Source organism: Lates calcarifer, linkage group LG1 (genome assembly GCF_001640805.2).
Source record: "Lates calcarifer isolate ASB-BC8 linkage group LG1, TLL_Latcal_v3, whole genome shotgun sequence".
NCBI lineage: Eukaryota > Metazoa > Chordata > Actinopteri > Centropomidae > Lates > Lates calcarifer.
Window position 1 is genome coordinate 3,528,661 of NC_066833.1, and position 18,315 is coordinate 3,546,975.

An 18,315-nucleotide genomic window follows, 5' to 3' on the forward strand; every position below is an offset into this window, starting at 1 on the left:
AGACAGGAAATTGGAAATGTCACCACCATGAAGTTCTTAAAAATCTGGGTTGAATTTTACACCACTGAGTCGGGCAGAGCACAGACTGACAAGTTACCTCCTTCTCTTTAAACCCCCTGCAGAGCAGTGGCAAGGATGAATTCAACAGACAACAAATGTGTGTGTAGTTATCAATGTCGTGAAGCACCAACACATGCCAGGGCCAGGGAGGACAGCAAGAGGGAGAGGGGGGCGCGGAGGGAAAAAAAGGACGCTGCCCGAAATACAAAATGTTGACGGACAAAGCCTACAATTTGTGGGATCTGAGCATAAAGCAAACAAAGGGCAGCTTTTGTAAGGAATAATGCATGTCAGCCGTATCCTTATCCCGCCACAGCTTTGAACACTGCTGGGGACGTCCATTGCTCCACTGTGTATGTCGTGTTGCTATATTAAAGCCAGTCACCTCAAAGGGAAAAGCCTCAACTATTCAACAATTGAATGGTGGGGCTCTCATTATGGCCAATGTGGGCAGGAAAAAGTGGCTTTGGGGGTTTTCAGTTCAGCGACTTAAAGCCCTCCTGTTAGCTAGGACGAGCTGCTGTTTATCCCAATGCTTTTCTGGAGGCTAAACATAGTCAACTGTCATTATGGATCTCACTCTCTCTCTCTCCTTTTCTGTCTGTCTCTCTCTCTCTGTCCTCCCTCTCACTAACATTTATTTATTTCTCTCCCAATTTTGTCATCTAATGACCCGTGTTGTGTTGTTGTTTGAAGGAGCCGATGGCTCTCCGGTCTCCCACATCCTGAGGAAGAGAAGGGGTGGCTGGAGGGCGAGCGCAGGACAAACAGCGCTGCAGACCACCTATATGGATGAAAGCCACAATGTCTATGGACAGCATTCCATAGGCAACATAAGGCCGACGAGGCTGCGCTGTACATGCCTCGGCTATATGTTACAGTGGTCTGTATATGTACATGCCCTCCAGTAATCCTTCACATTTAAAAAAAAAAAAAAACCCACCTTGTCCTTTACGAAAGCATTTTGATTCAGCCCATCAGTGTCAGGGGCTTGGACATTTGGCAGAGCAGCTTCAGAGAGCAGCTTCCCAGCAACTCCAGGGCCACATGAATGGGGTCATATTAGAAAAACTGTATGCACAGTATATGAAATGATGTAAATATGTATTAGCGGGTGTGTGTGTGTGTATTGGGGGGGGGGGTCAGGAGGGTACATGGTGGAGCACAGAGGAGACTGGGGGCGAGGTGAAAGCGGTCTTTGTGTTTAGAGCAGAGCCCTCTGGTGGACCCTCCCCTCGGCACGGGGTTGCCCAGGCCCTGTGGTGGCGGATCACAGTTAATAACTGTGCGGTGGGCTGTCAGAGGCACTTAGCCTGACGCTGGGCAGGCCGGGCCAGGCTGGGCCCGCATACACAGCCGCCTCTGCCTCCTAAGCCTGGACCAAAGCACTCAGCCATGAAGGAGAAGAGACACAGAGAGAGAGAGAAGAGCTGGAGATTTATTCATGGATAGAGGTTGGAGAACATGGGGACACAAACGAGACGAAACACACAAGAATACTGAAAGAAAAATGTTCACTGTGTGTAGACCCTTTTTTATAATGTCGAACAGGTATGAAGAGGGTAAATAACTGGGACAAGGCCAAGTTTCTCAGACAGAGCTCAGGTGTCTTCTTTTAGGAATTCTGTGCCAACCTTCAGGCAGCATCGTGCTTAAAGGAAAACTCTGTCTGCCTTAAAACAATAAACATGCCCATACTGTATGTCCATCCTAACACTCTGTGGATGCTGTAACTGTCGCTCCTGTCCATACAGGCCGTGACAAGATCCCTTCTGTAGACTACATGATTCTATCGTTGAATGATGAGTGACTATGGTGAGGCTGTGGTGTGAGTGAAACTTCTTAATTAAGCAAATCAAGTTGGTATCTTTTAAAGTTAGAGTGCTTTTAGTGTAAAACTCCCTCTCTGCACTATTATCTCACTCCACTGCAGCTGACCAAGAAATCAGTTTCCAAATTTCAAAATATGCAGTTCGGCTGAATTTTACAATTTTACAGCTCTGGTTACAGTTTTTAAAATAAATTCTTACACAACAAAAATTACCTTTCATCAATTACCTTGCAACATTAGGAACAACTACAAAAAAATGTTTTAATTGAGCATATGAGCATGTGAAAAAGCACGAAACTATCCTTTAATCAATGAGGAGGAAACACATCAATCTAACAGCTGGTTGGTTAATGCAACAAAACACAAACTTTAAATGAACCCTCCACTGAAGCGTATCTAATGCAGAGAGATCACAGCACCTTCTCCAATCATCAGCACCAGACGTTATCTGACCCTCCACAAACTCTTATCTGATCCCCCTGCTTGTAAAGCTTATATTCCAGATGAGGACTGTCATGGGAATCGACCAATGAAGACCCGTCTGATCTTGAGTGGCGTTTTATTCCTGTGTCAAACAATACTTGTGGACAAACTGCTCTGTCTGCCTGTGAACTCCAAAGTCCAGCTCATCCCTGTTGACTAGATTAGATAACCTGGTTTTAAAGGCAGGGATACTGTTTGCTCAGTGACTCCTCTCTGCCCTAATAGCATCTGATCTAATGGGAGATTGCAGGCTGCTTGTTGACAGTGCAGGCCTAACACAGTGTCATGGCAATGGCCAAACAACACAGGGAAACAAAGCAGGGCTGAGCTTTAGTACCTGTAATTACTGGATAAATATCAGCTCCACTGCTTAAAACCAGCAGCAATAAATATTATATGCTGCCCTAATTACACAGATTATATTGTCTGTATTGTTTAAAATATGAAGGGTTCATGGAGACTGGACTAGTGACTAGTGGGTTGCTATCTTAATTTATTTGGGTTCATTCATTCATTAATTGAAAAATCAAATATGAAATCATAGTCTGTTTTGTGGTGAGCAGGTAGTGGACAGTGTGTTTATAAAGCCTTTTCTCTGAAAACAGCTGCCTGCTGTGGGTAAAAACAAGACTGATGAGAGCAGTAAGAGCGAACCAAAACACTGAAGTTGTGAGGCTAAAAACTCAAAAAATGACCTGAAAGATGCTGAAAAAAAAAAAAAAAAACGCTCCTCAGAGCTGAGAGGAACTGCAGAGTCGGGCGATAATTCTCTGTATGTTCATCGCTACTAGCAAAGCTTTTCACATACAAGTAGCTATGTGATCCATTGTTGATCCGATGAAATATTGATTACAGCCGCTTTAAATTAAATGACTTTGTACTGGCGACATGAATGTGAAACATAATTCAAAGCTTACCTGTTCCTTCCAGTGTGGATATAGTTTGAGTGTGTGAGAGAGGGAGGGTAAGCAGCTCTGTTGCTGGCGTCTCTGGCGCTCTGTTTAAATCATCACTTCCTGTTCTCAATCCCCACGTCTGCTTATCCATCATTTCATAAGCATGCATGTGTATGTGTGTGTGTGTTGATACGCTCGGGGTCCTATTGCACCTACTCCTGCACTCCCATGGGTGGTGGTGGGCAAAAAAGGGGGCTGCTCCTTCAAGACACCCCTCAAATTATGGCCTAATCAGTTAGCCCCAAGAGCGGGCCTTCTACAGCTCCCAGACAGACAGACAGACCCCCAGGTCTACAGCTGCCTCATCTTACCCCCCCCTTCTCCCAGCCACAAGCACCGAGCTTGGCCTTGTCCCTGTAAAGACCCCTTTCCCTGTTTCTCTCCTCGCGCTGAGATAAAACAGGTCCGGCTACAGTTTAAGAAAAGTGTCGACTGTTCCCGTCCCTCACTCCTCTTGTCTAGTCTACCTGGCCCTTTCACCTCTCTTACACACACTTTTCCCCTCTCTGACACACATGTCATTTCTCACACACAGCCATATGCAGACATACTGTAAATAGTAGTAGTATAGTAGATGTAGTTTCACACTGTTTACAGTCGGCTCTGTTTTGCAGCTGAACCAGCACATTTGATCCACAGACATTTCTGATCTCTGCTGCCAACTTAAATCCTCGTTGTTGGTGCTTTTTCACTGTTTTCTCCTGATTTCAATGGTTTTATGCTCTTTTATGAGTTGAGTAAGCTCCGTGAACTTAAGGTCCGTGAAACCAATTCCAAACCCATTGTATAATTTCAAAAAAAACATGTCTGTTGGTCGGACAGTGGAGCATTTTTTGTTTGTATTCCTGACACTAGAACTCAGATTTAATTTGTAGCATGAGACCACTCAACTGAACTGAACCATAATTTCTATAACAACAGCCAAACAATTGCTGTCCTGTTTTTTTTCTTCTGTTTTAATATTTACTGTTGCTGCAAAGTGTTTTGCATGAATCATTTTTGCAAGTACCAGTTCCAAGAAAGTATTGCAGTCATACTCAATAATCTCTTGGTAATAAAAGAAAAATAGCACCGTGAGAAATAAAACAATGCCATGATATCACTTTGGCACCTCAGTTTATGTCAACAAGAATCTGGCTTTTCCCTGGATCATTAATCTGCACACACACACACACACACACACTTGGATCCGCAGCACTAATGTGATGCTTTGTCAACTAAATCATTGCAACTCTACCCGGTTAATCAATGACACATGGCAGGTTCTGGCAATGTCAGACCTTCACTGACTCCATCCCACCATTCCCCTCATCTGCCTTGTCATTCCCATTCTTCTATTACCACCCTTCATCACACACACACACACACACACACACACACACACAAACACACACACACACAATGTGCCAAACCAGACCACTCGCCATACACACTAATGCTTCTGTTCCCTCCAAGCAGCTCCATCAGTCATGTTCACCTCGCTTAGGATTCCCATTTGTTTTCATCTCGAAGCAAAACACCACACACACACACACACACACACACACACACACACACACACACACACACGCACACACACACACACACACACACACACAGGCAAGTATCTGCATATGCACATGTGTACCAAAGCATGCAAACATTTATACAAAGACGCATACGTCTACTTTCACCTTTCCTGACCATTTATGTGAGGCAGTAAAATTTTGTCAGATGCAAAGGCAGCAACGAAAAGGACAGAGGGAAGCAAACAGGTGCTGACATTAAATGAAATGCTGGGATTTATTAGTAAAATTGGACATAAACACCCGAGGACTGAGATGGAGGAAAGCGTGGAGGGATGTGAGAGAGAGAGAGGCAGGAGCTGAGGTGGAGTGATCCATATCTGGTATCTGTGCTGTGATTATTTGAACAGCAGTTATAAAGCCATAAGGCCTGGCCCTGGTTCCTGAACATGTTGATTTTAAACCTCCCTGGACTATAAATAATGACTGATTAAGTGGATAGCCTCCTCTTCTTTCTCTCTCCCTCACTCTTTGTCTGTCTTACCATGTCCAGCGCTCTATTCCCCCCAATATGTTCTGTATTAGTGGGTCTTTTGTTGAGTGTTTGAAGTATGAAAATTAAGGAGGTGGGTGGGCAGCCGACCACCATACTCAGAGGAGACCTGTGACGCACACAGAACTATCCTCTGACTCCATTAGCATACCTCTGCTGGCACTGCTACAGTCAGCATAACTGCCTCCACAACCCTCTTATGTGGCTGCTATTATATTTGTATGGAGGCTACACCACAAGAGTATCTCGAGGGTAAAGGCCTGTCAATTAAAATACATCAAATCCTGAAAGATCTGCGGCTCACTTTAAGGACTTGACACAGTTATCAGTGGTAGAATTGTATCTAATTCAACAGGTAAGAACAAAATAAGCCATTTACCAAAGTCTAGTCAAATACTGTGAATACTATGCTTCAAATTTATACTTCACATACTTATTTCACTTTATTTTTCTTAACAAAAAAAAAAAAAATCATGTGAAACATGTTTTCCTGGGTAAAATGTCCTTAAAAAAATATCTGAATTCATAACATATGAAATTGCAGTTGTATTGGTCATATTGAAGCTGTTACAAGTGATAGTGCATGTGAAATAAATGTGATGGATTACATTTCACAACATAAATTATCTGAAAATCCCATGTCTCTATAAAATCCCATGTATGACTTTATCACGAGAGATCACATAGAATAAACATGTCAAATTTGTAAGGGCATTGCTCTCTCTTGTTATTTACATAACACTTGCTCTGTGATTTGGATGTCTGTGTTTTTCATGCTGTCTAATGTGTTTATTTTTGTGTCTACTTACAGCAGAATAAACTCAAACCAGTTCCATAAACATAATAGACAGCAGATTGAACAGTTTTGTAACAAAGCTTATTTGACTATTACATTTATTACATTGATCTTTTAATTTCAATTATTCTAAGTTTAAAGAATCACTGTAAAATCACATTAATTTCTTCTATTACAAACCAGGTTAAAAAATGTTCTTACTTGAAGGGAAATTAAAATGGAAACCATTGTCTGTGTGTCATTCTGTGGTGGGAGCATTAAAGGATATATCTTGTATTTTTATTTCCCAGTGTTTCTGGGTGTAAATGATTGATAGAGGCAAAAATCTTTAGAATCAGTGCAGTATTGAGCAAGTACAGTGTACCAGGCCACCATGAACAGCTGCTGCAATGTAATCCAATGGGCAACTGTCCACTTCAAAGTATGTCTACTGAAGTGCTTGTTTTTGCCACTGACAGGCTCAGATTGTTATTCTGACAGTATAACAGATAGGATTCCTACAGAGATAGACCTTTTTATTTAAGAGTAAGATCCTTTTTGTTTAACCAGAAACATCACTATAAATCACTACCAGACTCCATTGATAAAAACAAGAATTTTACCGCAGGAGCTGCTGGAATACCACTGCCTCCATCTGTTAGTTAATTAGTGTTATTGTGTGACTTTCAGAGGTAGAAGTATTCAGATCCTTTACATAAGTAAAAGTATCACATGATAACACAAAATCATCACTTGAGGACATATATCAGATTTCACACAGCTCCCTCTGGAGACACTAAAGGCTTCATACAGTTTTTCTTTACACCTGTCAACAGACTCTGATGTATAAAATCAGTGGTGTTCTGGCTGAAGTTGAGACTGCTTTGAAAAACTTTCCTCTGGAAACCCTCTGTGAAACATTAAAGACAATCATGAATTAATATACTTGCTACCAGAAAATGCTTAGAACCTTAAACCAGAGTACTGTGTGAAAATAAAAGACATCAATGCCACTTAGAGCTCCCATTGCTTTAAGTGGTCTGAGCTCCACAGTAACATGCATATCTAGATCTCTGCATGGTTGTTCCCCTGCACATTATGGGATAAAGAGAGCAGCAGTGCAGAGGGGCCATTTGGGCTTCTGTCCTCCCTGTATATGGGAGGGATAACATTTCACCAGTTTAGATTAGTTCACTCAGGGCCCATCAACACATGTGGAAGTGACCCCCAGACGCCTCTAACCTGCCGGGTGACTGAGCAGTGTCTGTGAGTGTGTGTGTGTGTGTGCCAGAGGAAGTGCACAGACCAGCTGATGCAGTGTGTGCTATGTTAACCCGTCCAAGGGCAGCATAGCAATAACAAACACAAGATCACAGCAGTGAGGTCACCTCTGACCCCGCAGCCTCCACGCAGCCGGCCAGATCATTATCGCTCTGACAGCGACTCAGAGACCAGCCAACACACACACACACACACACACACACACACACACACACACACACACACACACACACACTGAATGCTCGACAGGCCAATATGGGTGTCCCTCAATGCATGTTTTCAATCATTGACTCCCTTTAGAGAATTCAAAGGGATTTACTTTGGGAGACAAAAGCTTCCTCATTGGTGTCTGACAGTAAATGATTGACATTTACTTTGAATGCATGAACTCCGCCCACCCAGGGGGGGACCTGCAAAGTGAAACCATCCACTATCCCGCACCCTTGTTTACCCACAAGGCCGTTTACTCGTCTACGTCCTACAGCAGTAGAAGGAGCTGGGGACGGGATGTTTGGGAAATCTGTGACGCCGACATCGATCACAGACGACACGTTTTCAGGGACCTTTGGAGACCAGCATGCTTCATGGTAGGATCTCTGCATATGTTTATATGTGTGTGTGTGTGCCCATAGGTGTAAATCTCTCTCGTCCTGCTTCTCAGACTGTAATGTGGACTACAAGCTCTTGTACTTATTTCCTGTTTCAGCTGGTGACAGCATCATCTGTGACCTCCCTTCATGAAAACACACAGTCTCTTTCTGCACCCTCCCCCTCGTCTTCCCCCACCACTCCCCCATTTCTCCAATATTTTCACCCCCTGTCCACCTCCTATACTCTCTCCACCAGAGCAGACACTTTTAAACCGTATCAGTTTCCATTTCCTCCAAACATCGGCCTGCTCTTGACATGAGGCATAAGAGGCTGGCTGCCTGGTTATTAGTACAGACAACTTGACATGGCGAGTGTTTGCCAGGGTGATTGTGTCAGCCTTTAGAGGAAGGTGACCGGCAGAAGTGGAACGGAGTTGATTTTGGAGTGACTTTATGTTGTGTCAGTGTAGCCTAAATGATCTTAGAGCCAGAGAGCATTTTATTTTACTGGCAAGCCTTTTTTAGTGTGTGTGTGCGCAGCTCTAAAAGACCGTCTTGCCTGTTAGTCTGCTTAATTTAGACTCTGTAGTTCTTAGGGAGAGAGAAACGAGAATCCATCAAGGAAAAATTTCATGCTATAAACAGTTGACTGGCAGAGAGAGTTTGATTTTATTTCACTGAGGCTGAATATTAAAGGGCCAAGTTGCAAGATGAATTAGACTCACCTTTGTTGATGAGTTGACCCCATTTGTCTGGGGCACTGCGAGAAACTCAGATTTCCACATTTCTTAACAGATTTAATACAACACAGGTAGTTGGTAGTGAACGCCTGGACAGCTCAGCTCAGCGTCTGGCAACAGCGTCCATTTGGAAGACAATCCCTCTGGCAGGTCAAGTAAACCCACGGCCCCCAAACACTGAACACACTTTCCAAACCTCATTACACAGACCTCCGCTGTTTTGTTGCTCCCCAATCACATTCTCTCCCCCCTCCTTTTCCCTCCCTCTTTCTCCAATTCTTCTCAAATGAGAATTGAATTTCTTTCTTTTTTTTTAAACGTGTTTATGTTATCATTTGTAAATCTTACCAGAAGTGGACCATGAGCACAAGAGGGGAACTCATACACAGTTTAATGAAGTATTTACAGATAATTCCAACTGTCAAATACTTGTGCCCAATGACATAGTGCAGAGTGCTGACGCTCACAACCGCCTCTCGCTCTCTCCAGCTCGCTCCCTCCTCGTTAAGCAGGCGGATTTGATTTCAGGTAAGAACTTATTGGGAGGAAAGAGAGAAAAAAGGCTGTGGGGGCTGCCAGTGAGGGCCACGGATTTTACCAAAAGGGAAAACAATCCTGCTCGTTGCATATCGGAGCTCAGAGACGCTGAGAGGCTGAGATAGGCATAAGGACATTACAGCTGCTGTCTCTGAGAGACGCAATTTGCTCAGAAAATGAAACTTCTGGAGTTTATTTTAGATTGTCAAGGTCAGCCTGTTACTGCCAGGTCTATTAAGAGCCTTTGATTTAAGTTCCTGCACATTTGTGTCTCTAAAAAGTGACTGGTGAAGTGTCATAAATCAGCTTCGGAACTGATTTTTTTTCCCTCTGCTGCCCTGTTAATCAATTTCTGTTTCACATGAACAGTGGAAAAAAGAATCAAAAAATGGTGCCACATTCTAACAAGGCAGCCATGATAAAGTGTTTATGTCAATGTTTTATACTTTTTTATCAGTTATGATCTGTCAGTAGGAACAAATCTGCAGGTTGCCAGGTTGTGAAAAATCCTTTTGGCCACTGTTTATCTGCTCCATTTAGGAATAATACAATTATACATGTTTGAAAACCATCAATAAATGTTTATTAAGTTGTTGATGGATTTTGGGCCACAAGATGAGCGACCATGTAGATCTCAATCAGTCAGGGATGATTCACAACCTGGCAACCAAAGTTTTATTAATAAATAAATAATAAATAATAATTTATAATAAAGCCTTTAGTTACAACTTTTAACCCTTTTATAAATTGTGGTAGCTTAATTTAAAAAGTCATTAACATTCCATGTCAACATTTGACAATTGAATAATTGTTTTTTTTAATCATACGGCTAAATATTGAGTTAATTGTGGCTTATTAATTCCCATTCACAAAATGAAAGAAATGACACATTGTTATTATTATTATTATTATTATTATTATTATTATTATTTCGTTTTGAATCTTTAAAGCGGTAGAATGAGCTCTAACTTTGTATTATTTCTAGTATTCAGTCTAATCTTCAGGTTCCTCGGGACCTGCAGAGTAAAAGAGCGAACTCAGTGAAAAATGGTGTGAAGCAGCAATAATGGACCCGTGAGTCGTGACCTCTGCATGGAAGCAATTTGGAAAACGGGTTGAAAGTGCGGTAAAAGACAAATTAATCCTCGACGGAAACGAGATACATCCTTTAAAAACAAGCCATTTGGGCCGCTGTGGCCCATCAGCTCCTCTTTAATCCTAAAGACCAAGCGGGGGAATATTCGAGCTGCACACAGGCTGAATAACAGGCCTAACATCACACATTTAGTGTTAGAGAAAAGTCAAAGGACCTCTTAAATCTGTGTATTAACGGATAAAAACAAAAAAGCTGAAATAAGTGGGTTCACAACCTTAAAGCTTCACACGTTAACTTTCCTTGATTCGCTGGAATCAAGCGAACCACAGACAAAAATCTGAAATAGGTGTTCTGCAAAATATGGTATTTATTTATGCTCGGGGATTTTGTTTAATATTCTGCTTCGTGTCACACGTCTGTTGTTCGTTATCCGTTAGTTACTTTCGTTTCCAATTAGAGGTGATTCTGACCACGGCTCTTTAATTTAGCGGAAAAACTGGAAAACGAAGAGATTAAAAAACGTTTGGCTCCGTCACAGCAGAAAGAGTGATGTCATAATAATAATAATAATAATAATAATAATAATAATAATAATAATAATAATGTGGGTAAGATAAACAAAATTCCCTTTACAATTTCGAATTATCATTATTATAATTATCATCATTACTGTTATCAGTGGTAGGAGCAGTATTAACACTTGTTAATATCTAGTCACTAATTCATTAATTCGGTTGGTTTTTATTGTTTTAAATCGATGTTATTAAGTCAACAATAGCTACATTATCATTATGTCAAATGTGTTACTTAACATTTCTATAATTTACGACATATTTTTAGGTTTATTGTAAATCTAAATTTCCGTCCTCCGGTCAGTTCAAGTATTTTGGCCATGAGTGACTTTGTCTCATATTTTGGCCTCGCAGACTTTTTTTTTTTTTTTCCTAACGACTTGTCTCACTCATCATCTGAGGGGATTTCTCCCAACACCAGTAACAACACAGAGCTCAGACACAATCAGCAGGAAACTCACTCACATGAATTAATCATGTTTTCTCTGTATGAGAGAAGTGGCTGAATAAAGCTCTTTCTTCTGCACTGAGAGACAGATGGATTTATGAAGAAATATCTGATATAACATCAGTCACTCAGTCACTGCTTCCTGTTGTGCTTGTGTGTATTTCGTGGTAACAATTCTCATATTAAAACACTAATAATTTACCTTTAAAAACACCATGTTTACATAATTATATCAAAAAAACAGAGCTCCCCACTGTTTCCTACAAATAACAAAAATAACAAAAAAAGTGCCCTTTGTATAGACCTGTTTATATTTGTATTAACATAGCTGAGCAGGTTTCAACCTCCTGACCTGCTTCATGTGAGGGGCTCTGTTATTCCAAGTGTGGATCCTTCAGGAAAATCTTACATCTGATTGGTTCTGAGTGCAACATTTTAAATTAAGTCAGATATTTTGCATCCAGTCACTGTTCAGGTGACTGCGAGAGGAGCTGCAAATATCTCCAGTCTGCTGCTGTAAAGAGCAGTGCATTGAGAGTCACTCTGAAACACAGATCATGTCATTTCATTAATAAACAGTAATCTCTGCTTCATCGGCCTCGTCTTTCCTGTTTTCTCTGTCGTTGATGTTGTTGTTATTTTCTGTCTTTTCCTCTTCACCACACAGCCGCGCTGTTTGCACAAATCCTGCCTCTGGTTTTCTCAGTCCCACACTCACAAGGTGACAACAGGCGACTGAGAAATCACACGGAATAAAACAAACCGCGTCCCGGTCCCAAATCCAGGCAGAGACACAGCCCGTGTAGTGGTCAATAAACCGCAGAGTGAAGGATGAACTGAACAACCAGCAGTATAAGAGAACAGTGAGGTCAGATAGTTACATTTGTAAAAGTGAATTCTTGAATAAATTAAATTGATCAATATGTATTTTCTGCTTTATCTCGCCTTTATGCGCCCATAATGTAAATTCAAGGCTAAAGCTAACTATAGTTATTTATTAATGTTTCAGGTTTTTTGCTTGATCCAAACCAGACACATTCTTCTCTAAATTATTCTGCTGACTTCTTGAATTTGAAATGAGTTTTGTGCCGGAGGTCTGCTCTGCTTCAAATCACAGGATCACCTTCTATAAATGGGTCTGGTCCTTGGATGTGAGATAAATAAAAGCATGTTATTCTTTTCTTTTTCTTTTCTTTTAGGAAGTGTGTGTGTGTGGTTTAGGGGGGGCGCAACAGAATCTCATCAATAAGCCCCCACCCCGCCACTCCCGGTCCTCTGAACTTGTTCTCCATCGGGACTATTTCAGGGATCAATATTTCATTCTTACTTCGCGGCATTGTGGAGCTTCTTACGCTTGTTTGGGCTCGTTCCTGGACTCCCCCTCCACTTCCCCAAGAAATGGAAAATAGACAGAGGCAGTGAGTTGTTTAAGTGATGCAGCGGAGGGGGATCTGCAGGCAAACGATTCCCCGCCAGGGCTTCAATAATTCAGATGCGCCCGCTGCAGCCCAGTGTCTTTGCATGATGAGGTGAAATGCACATGATGCAGTTAGTTAACAGAACATTTCTCTGAATAAATACAGAGCAGTGATGTTCGCAGCGCTCCCTGCTCCCCCGCGTCTTCATTTTCTTTCTCCAGGACGCAGACAAAACTCTGACTGAATGAGTCTAAATATGAAAAATATTCAAATACTGTTGGAAAAGAACTACGAGTTTGAATTCATTTATTCTAGTTTTCCTGATATTTTAATTGTTGACTTGTGTCCACGTCAAGCAAACTTCTCATCCGCAGTCAGGACCTTGACTCAATCTTTATAAAATATTTAATCCAAAATCATCTTTCCTTGAATACACTGGATTCAGCAGAAATCAATTAAAAATTGACTACGGGCATGATCACAAATTTATAGGACGCTGTACAGAAACTACAAAACGAAATATTTATGTGAACAGACCAGGAGATATTTATCAAGTTCCCAGAGAGTCCAGTTAATTTAAAGATAATTGTCTGTTATAAATGAAAATAACCTGAAGATTAAAGAGTGTTCTGAAAAGTTCGGAGCTTAATATCTCCTCACCCTAAAGCCGCAGACTCTTTGGGTTTAACAGCCTGCGTGGTGAGAGAATGAAGTTTGAACTGGATTTTAACGCTCTTATTTTCAGCCTCTAATGAGCCCTTTACGATGAAATGAAAATAAACAGAGACTTGTAAATGTCGCTAAGATAGAAACCCAACCTGTTCATTTTAGCACACATTCAGAAATTCTTCAATACGCTCCACACACACTTCACTCTACCATGCTCAGTAGGCCTGAGTTTATTCCTCTAAAGCAGACATCACTCTCTGCTGCCAGCAGTCTCACCAGTGCGCATCCACATCATCATCACCGTCGTTATCATATTTAATATAATATTGACGAATGAGCAGCGAGGAGCGGCACTGACTCCGAGCCCCAGGCTGTTCCCTGTTAATTCTTAGCTCGCGTGTGTGGGAGCTGCAGAGCTGCCAGGTGTCCTGACGCCGAGAACCACGCTTCACACAAAAGGTGAGTAAAAGACGTGTTGGTGTGTTTGCAGTGGTTGTTTTTTTACGGTTTTGGTACAGGGAGACTAATGCCTTAAACTTGGCTGTAAATGACGCGGTGAGGAATCAGCCTTTATAAATCTTCACGACCCTGAGCTCGAGCGTCTCTCTCTCCAAAGCAGGTTCCAATTAAGACCTGGTGAGCTGCGTGTAGTCCCGGTGAAGGTTTAGTTTTGCTTTAATTCTCACTGAGCATAAAAAATATACCTGCTGCTGAACAAGAGGACAATACTCCAAAAAGCAGGCCTCGAGTCACAGCTCGAGCGTCTTTCCTGGAAAGCTTAAAACGCGCACGACAGGCGACGTGCGCGCGCGCGCACACACACACACACACACACACACACACACACACACACACACGCGGCTCTGGCAGTGCACCCCACTGTAGCCTTCCCCCAAATCCAGAGGCCAGGAGGCGAGCAGTAATCCATCCGTTCCCCCTCCTTCTCACTGGTGCCCGCCGCGGTTCCGCTCATACCAACACAACGCTCCATGAGAACACTGCAGCCAACTCACACGCACGCACGCACACGTACACGCACACACGCACATACGCACACAGAGACACACACTTGGAGGCATTTTACGCACAGTAACTAACAGTGTTGCAGATGTCGCAAACCTGTGGCTTCATCATTTGTGTTGCTCAATTCGCTTGGGTTGTGCATGCTCTCGTTAAAATGTGAATGCAAACTCTATTGTCGCAGTTTACCGTAAAGGCCACAGCTGCATCGGTACATGCAAATCTGAGCCTCGGTGAGGGGGAAATTAGAAACAGTGACTCCTGCAAAATCATTCTAACACCGAACAATATTGACTCCTGAGTTAACTGACTACAGATCAGTTATAAGGTGAGTTATAATAATTAACAGTTTTGCTGGACCTGGATCTGATTCAGTTTATTACAGACCCGAGGAGCCTCTGCTCACTGTACAGGTTAAATATAAAAACAACAGACACAAACAGAAAACACTCTTTTTTCACTGTTGAAGAAAAAAATCATCAAATTTGATATTATCGGTAGAAATGTCTTTTTTTGCGCTCAGAAAACATTCCAAATGTCAGAATGATTTGACCCTCGGTGGCTTCCTTATCTAATAGACACCGCGCGGTGACATCTGTCTATCAAGCTGCATGGTTTATCATTAACAGGGATCCCACAACACTGCGCCTGTGTTGACCCAGGGCATCTAACGACGACGGAAGGGGATGGGGGTGGAGTTATTACTTACTGACTTATTATTAGGCTACTTATTAACATGTATCAGCGCATGGACTTCAACTTGTGTGGATTATCTGTGGGATGGTACTGACATGTCTGAGAGTTATATAATATTCTAATCATAGGAAATCTTGTCTCTTCCTAATGTCAAAGTCTCTCTGATAGTCCCAGCTACACGTTATGGCTCCGAGAAGATTCCAGTGAGATATGTTTTAGAAAATTATTATGCAAATGTTTATGAAACAGGGGGAAGTCAAAACAGACATTTTTAAAGCATCGGGGGGAAAAGTTATCGCATCTGTTAACAGGCCTGATTATGCGTAAAAAACTTTTCTATATCATTTTATTTGTCCGTCCCACAAAACGCTGTCGTGGGTCAGATTAGTTTTTTGACGCCCCCTCTGCTCCCTCCCTCTCCCTCTCCCTCTCTCTTTGTCTCTCCTCCCTTCTCTCCTCCCTCTATCAGTCAGTGCGCCCGTTGGCACAGGGAAGATTGAAAGTGACACAGTCTGATTAGAAACCGGTCCTCTGCGCCCGTTTAAACCCCGCTGTTACCGTGACTCAGACGCCGGTGCTTTTCGCTTCTCGGTCAGGTTTTGTGTTTTGTTGCTGTCTGTTGGAGCGGGGTGGTTGTTTTTTTCTCTTCCTCCGGCTCTGTGTCGCGCTATTTGTGCGCCTCTCTCTCTCTTTCTTTTCCGAGGATGAAGCAATGAGTTCAGAGGAGGGAGGACTTCTGCCCTGAAGACGCGTTTTGAGCAAAAAGGGAGGACGAAGAAAAAGTCCAGATTGCGTTAAAATATTGTTTGTACGCGCGCTCCAGTCCAAGGCTCCAGGACAGAACCACCGCTGGTGTTGTCAAACTCTCCCTCTCTCTCTCTCTCTCTCTGTCTCTCCCTTACTTCCCCATACGCGCATCCTCCGTCCACCTCCAGTGTCCGTCCATCTCGCCACATTCACTCCGCTGCTTTGCGCGCTATCGTCGCCCCCCTCCTCCTCCCTCCCTCCTTCACACACACACACACACACACACACACACTCGTCACCGCCACTGACTTGAAACTTTTTTCCCTTTGTGGATCCGACGACTTCCCGAGTCCAGATTCAGCACGGTACCAGCGTGACCAGGAGCCGAACCAAAGCCCAGCCCTGGATTCAATACTCCTGATCAATGGACAGAGCCTCCTCAGCGGCCAGCAGCGCTACAGACACGCCGTAAACAGTGAGTATACGTACACACACACACACACACACACACACACATACCACACAGACACACACAGGCTGCATGCTCATCTGCCCCCATAGTGATTTAAACTCGCTGTGAATCCCCGTTCAATACGATAAAAATGAATTGATTAATAAAGGACACTGATCGATTATCTAACTGACAGGAAGCTTTTACTTTAGACCAAAATGATCGTCCCTGTAAGTCAGTTTAATTCATGATCTTTACATTATTATTGCAGAGTGGGAGTCTAACAAAAATATCTAAGGCCAGCGATATATTTATTACTTTACTTCAGGTTATTAGAATTAAAATAAACTGAAAAATATGGTTCTGCAACACGTCATTAGTTGTGTTAGTTTTTTTGTTTTTCTTTTGTTTTTTGTTTGTTTTTTTTTGTTTGTTTGTTTTTTACAACAGACGCATAATGTTCCCATCTATAATTAAGATCTGCTGTGTCAAGTAAAATATTTCCTTTATTATTTGCAGTATATTTTATACGAAATATCACATGGAATCCGAAGTATTTTAAATATTGTAGAAATAAGTCAACAGACTCATATATAAATTGTAAAAAAAAAAAACTCAACTTGCCTCAAAATATGGTGAGTTAAATATGATTTAGATTTACTGACCATTCGTTATGATGATGATGATGATTTAATGATATTTTAGAGCTTTGGCAAAAGATTTGAAGCCACACATTCAGAATAACTGACAACAAAACTTCATCACTGCAGGTTGTGTGTGTGTGTGTGTGTGTGTGTGGGAGTCAAAATAATTATTTTCAGAAAACAAGAAAACGTCTTAAAATGTGTCACAGTATCACTTCATCAAATCTGCCTGCTTTGTGACTTTTTAACTTTAGAAAAATAATAATTAATGATCAGTTACTTGGTGAGGTGCTAGTCCCTGATGTTACTAATTAACACACGCAGAGTTTAAATAACAGCGTCAAACTGCACATTCACCACTAAACGGAACAAAACCATGAATACAACATAGCGAGGGAAGAGAGGAGGTGCAGAACACGGTCCGAGTGTTTTCGGCTGCTACAGGGGCCTGTAACCTCTGCTACACTTGGGACAGGAAACACTCCGGAGACTCAGCAGCAGCTTCACAGTAAAGATATCTTCACTGTGGGTGGAAGTTGTTCGGAATATCAGGAGATGACAAAACTCAGGTTTGATCAGGGACTGTGGAGAAGTTTAAAAAACAGAAAGGCCTCCACTCTGCTCTGCTCTGTGCAATCAAAAGAAACTGAAGCCAAATGCGTTTGGCTTCAAATGGGAAACAGTCTCTCTGCAGACCGTCATGTCAGGAGCAATAGTTTGTTCTGCACTGAACACTAAAGAGTTTTTTGGCCAGCTTACACCCTCCAAACATTTTAGAATTAACTGTGAATTTCAACCAAATATAAATACATAAAAGTTTGAAATCCTCATGCACAATAAGTTGCAGCAACAACGTGAGGCGTTTTTTCCCCTCGTATTTAAACGTCTCTCATTCCTTTATTTCTGCTCTCCGCATGAAAGTAGAGACTCCTCATCACACTGACAGCAGCCACTTTCAGCCTCTGACTGGAGCCTTTCGTCCTCTCTGACCTTTAAAAAAACAACACACACACACACACACACACACACACACACAGCAGGCTGACTCAGCTCCCTCTTCTCTCCTCAAACCACCAGGAATCCAAACCGCGTTTATGTTTACTGTGTTTTTCTCATAAAGTTTAACACGTGTGAAAAACCAGCTTCCGTTCACAGAATTGTCTTTTTATTTTGGAGGGGAGTTCTCACCTGAGCAGGTAAAGTCAAGAGTGGCAGCGAGCAGAAAAACATTTATTATAATTCT

At 42.2% G+C, this 18,315-nt stretch overlaps 1 protein-coding gene across 1 annotated transcript in view; it reads left to right on the forward strand.

The window, feature by feature from the left end:
* Nucleotides 1-13,906: 13,906 nt before the first annotated feature.
* Nucleotides 13,907-18,315, forward strand: part of satb2 (SATB homeobox 2) — a 52,567-nt gene continuing 48,158 nt past the window's right edge. The window contains 2 exon segments of the mRNA XM_018704373.2: nucleotides 13,907-13,973; nucleotides 16,333-16,452. The gene's annotated coding sequence lies outside the window, so the exon portion shown is untranslated.